This window comes from Eleutherodactylus coqui, chromosome 1, assembly GCF_035609145.1.
Source record: "Eleutherodactylus coqui strain aEleCoq1 chromosome 1, aEleCoq1.hap1, whole genome shotgun sequence".
Classification (NCBI taxonomy): domain Eukaryota; kingdom Metazoa; phylum Chordata; class Amphibia; order Anura; family Eleutherodactylidae; genus Eleutherodactylus; species Eleutherodactylus coqui.
Genome location: NC_089837.1, coordinates 285,664,328 through 285,668,557, shown reverse-complemented (window position 1 = coordinate 285,668,557; position 4,230 = coordinate 285,664,328). Strand labels below are relative to the sequence as shown.

Here is a 4,230-nt window from a genome sequence, read left to right as displayed (position 1 = left end):
TACACCATCCATGTATGGCAGTTTGTGGAAACAGCTCCCCACCTGGTCATACATGTGCAGCGCAGGGCAGGAACATGTTAGAAGTGAACCTGTGAATGGGTAGACACCCGCATGAACCTTTAAGTTTATACTCTACATGCTATATATGCCTTTAAGTTTCATAAGGGGGGTTCGGGGCGCCATGTCAAAGTTTGCCTCAGACAGCAGCAAGTTGCAATAACCCCTGACTTTATACAAGTGCAACTGAAAAACAACTCTCCACAAGAATAGAAGACCTCAAAAGCCATAATGAAATGTCAGCAACTGCACGGAAAACACAGAAAGGAGTTTGTCACGAGGAAGACGCCATCGCTTACCGCATTTCTGCAGAAATATCCAACGGCGAAATCTGAAAATGAAGAAAACCATTTTAGTCTCAAGCCATCTGAACGCCGAGTAACATCTAAGAGCTGCCATGTATAATACTGGGGTTTTCTTATGGGACGACCCTTAGATATGAGGGACCCCACCTACCAAGTACCATGTGTAACACTTGGTGCTTCCTACATGACCACCCTCAGACACCAGGTGTCCCACCTACCATGTGCCATTATAATACGAGATCAATTTATATAGCCCTTTCAGGTATCGGGGTGCACCCCCCCTCCCAGCAGTGATGTCCCTTAATTTGTCACTTACATCAAGCAGACATTCGTCAATTTTGTCCATTTTCTCCATGAATGAAGAACTAGAAATGAGGAAATAAGAGACATGGTGAGAAGAAAAGGATGCTGCTTAAGGATTTCCCTAATTGGTGAGAATTTAGAACTGGAGACTCAGAACAGAATGGAGGAGAGAAGAGAAGAAGTGACTGACATAACATGGAGGAGCCTACAGGAAGAAAAACAAATATGGAAAAGACAGGAGCCCGAGACCCAGCGTACTTACACTCCAAATCCAACTAGAACCCTCAGTGAGATTCTACTCAGCAGCTCCCTATATAATCTCACTGATGTCATAATGCTCCTAGGGGGCGGGGCTACGTCCAGAGCAACCAATCACAGTTCAGAATGCATTCACCAACAGATTTATAGAATGAAAGCTGCACTGTGATTGGTTGATATAGATAACAAGGCCAGTACTGGTGGATGAGGCGCAGTGTGTGATGTATTTGAGGATCCACAACTTGCTTGGGCCTACAAATAACTGACGACAATATGTCAGTGTGAACAGGGCCTTACTGTTCTCTACATTTAAATGGGGTCTAAAAAAATCCATACAAGGATGCCGAATCAGCGCACTAAGGCCACTGCAGGCAAACAGGAAGCTACTGATGGGAGTTATACTGGTGGGCTGGAGTGGCTGATGCGATTTTACCTTGTAACATGTGCAGCATTTCTGTTCAATGTGAGATATCAGCCAGTTTCAGATGAGCGCAGCATGTCATCGGTCATTCATCGTTCTTTGATCCTTTCGTGCCTCCATATTTGCTGTCATCGGTTTTGATTGCTCCAGATCTGTATTTGCCCAATAGAAAATATACCAATTAATATAAATACAGAGGCAAAAACAGACAAAGTATCTCGTGCTTGTCTTAAAACACGACCATGTAAATAGATATAGGGGCAGAATGATGAAACTAAAAGAAATTCCGTCTTAGTCAACCCCAGCAACCAATCAGAGCTTTCATTTTACCAGAGTAAAGGACAAAACAAAAGCTGCGCTGTGATTGCTTGCTAGCTGCAACTAAGAGAATTTTTTTTAGACAGTTTTATAAATCTCCCTATAGATTTGTATTAGCGATGTATTACAGTCCGCAAAGCGCAGAACAAATACTGGGTAAGAATACGCTGGCATGACAGCGGCCTGAAGTAGACGACTCCAGATCCCTCCTGATTACTTCCATCTGCCGAAAATGTGATCTCATGTTTGAAATGTTTGGCCTTTATTAACTTAAACTAGATGCGTAGGACGTGATTGTCCAACTATGGCCGTCATTAACCCCTTTGTGTAGGTGCATTGCACCATTTTATTTTCTAATTATGTAGTTAACCTGCCATTTTAGTTGTCGGTTATCTTGCTGGTGGGATCGTTGCGAAATATGTTGGCGCTATACAAATAAAGATTATGATTGCCATTGCCATTATTATTATCATCATCGTTCATAAGAATGATCCACTAGATCACTGCTCAGCCCCTTCCTGACGATCATGATCTAACGTGTATTGCCAGCTTAAAATATTTAAAGGCCCGGGTGAGGGCTGAGACGCGTTGCATGGATGAATGATGTTTAAAACTTCATCTGGTGAACGCCATCCCTATATTTGAGGAGCGCCAAGGACATTTTTGTATGGTATATATTGCCAGCTTAAGGTTTTCTTCAGACAGGATATCTGTCACAGTTTTTGCTGCGCAGTTAAAAACGCACGTGGTTTACTGTGAATTGCTGTGATTTTGTAGCTACACTGGTGAGGCTCGTTAAAAGCACAAAACCGCAGCAATTTGCAGTGAAAATATGTACAGCTTTTTCTGTATAGTCTTCGTCCACACCGCCAAAAACACGACACAGGCGTATTTATGCATGCAAAATTTGCGTGCACCCTACGCAGAGAATAGAACCCATTAATGTAAATGGTTTTGTACAGATTTTTTGTTCTTGCATATGTACGTATATGGAAAAGAGCTGTCCATTTCTCATCCCCCCACCCTACGACTTATAATATTGCATCAAATTTGTAGGGAAGCAAAAACCTAAAATAAAAACAGGGTAGAAATAGAAAACTTTGTACGGCACTATTATAAGCTTCAAAATGATTCACCTTTAAAGGAGATGTCCCGAGGCAGCAAGTGGGTCTATACACTTCTGTATGGCCATAATAATGCACTTTGTAATGTACATTGTGCATTAATTATGAGCCATACAGAAGTTATAAAAAGTTTTATACTTACCTGCTCCGTTGCTAGCGTCCTCGTTTCCATGGTGCCGACTAATTTTCGCCCTCCGATGGCCAAATTAGCCGCGCTTGCGCAGTCCGGGTCTTCTCCTCTTCTCTATGGGGCTCCGTGTAGCTCCGTGTAGCTCCGCCCCGTCACGTGCCGATTCCAGCCAATCAGGAGGCTGGAATCGGCAATGGACCGCACAGAAGCCCTGCGGTCCATGAAGACAGAGGATCCCGGCGGCCATCTTCAGCAGGTGAGTATGAAGACGCCGGACCGCCGGGATTCAGGTAAGCGCTGTGCGGGTGGTTTTTTTAACCCCTGCATCGGGGTTGTCTCGCGCCGAACGGGGGGGGGGGGGGGTTTAAAAAAAAAAAAAAACCCGTTTCGGCGCGGGACATCTCCTTTAATGTTGTAAAGTTCTTTGCACTTTTATCAAGTTACAAGGTGAAGACAAGAACATAGAAAATATCAGTTGAGGACGACCAAGAGGCGACGTGAGACGAGGGCAGACAGAACACAAATAAAGGTCTCAGTAAGAGGTGTCGGTGCTTTATTTTACAGCGCTACCTTTTATGTTGTCGTCACATTTGGTACAGTACTGTGCGGGCAGGAGCTGCCTGGATGTCCATGATCTCACAAGCCACATTCCAGCTGATGGACTATTCTTTGAAGTCAAGAAATTGGTGCAGTTTTTTCCAATGTGTCGAAGACACAAACAGCGCTGGAAACAAAAAACATTCCTGGTTTACTGCAAACTAAATAAAAATCGATACAACACCCCCACCCCCACCTTCACATTCCATTCTTACTGTAAGTGTTCTCCAAATGTTGTGGTTATCCTGTAGATTGCGGTCTTCATACTGGATCTAACAGCGAACCTTACTGTCCTATGATAAGAATCTACTAGACTCGATGTGGTTCTCGCTGGTTTGCTGGAGGCGTGTGGAAGCCTGAAATGTTTTTCTGCAGCCTGGAATTAAAATACGGCCAATGAATAGCAGCATGCGCTAAAAACAGGACCTGGCGGTTCTCCTGGCATGTCTGTAGTGTAAAGTAGTTACATTCCTCGTACATAATGTGCCTACAATATTAATTGTTTTCAGGACTAAACCTCATATGGAAAACTGGCAATTGTGTCTGAAGCCCCAAAAAACTATACGAGTTTAATGAAGATCAAAGATCAAAGACTACATATATATAATTATATAGATCGTTCTACAATAGCTTTTATCAGCCTATTCTTTATATTGTTCCTACAAAACCTATTCAGCTAGGTGAAGGGGATAAGAATTCTCGTCTTCATCTAGCTAA

The 4,230-nt window shown here is 43.2% G+C and overlaps 1 long non-coding RNA gene across 1 annotated transcript; it reads right to left on the bottom strand.

The window, feature by feature from the left end:
• Positions 1–364: 364 nt before the first annotated feature.
• Positions 365–3,596, bottom strand: LOC136611767 (uncharacterized). Its single transcript, XR_010790304.1, has 4 exons — positions 3,487–3,596; positions 1,357–1,496; positions 679–727; positions 365–388 (listed from the first exon to the last, which is right to left on the bottom strand). It is a non-coding gene; the product is annotated as an uncharacterized lncRNA (long non-coding RNA).
• Between the last annotated feature and the right edge of the window lie 634 nt (positions 3,597–4,230).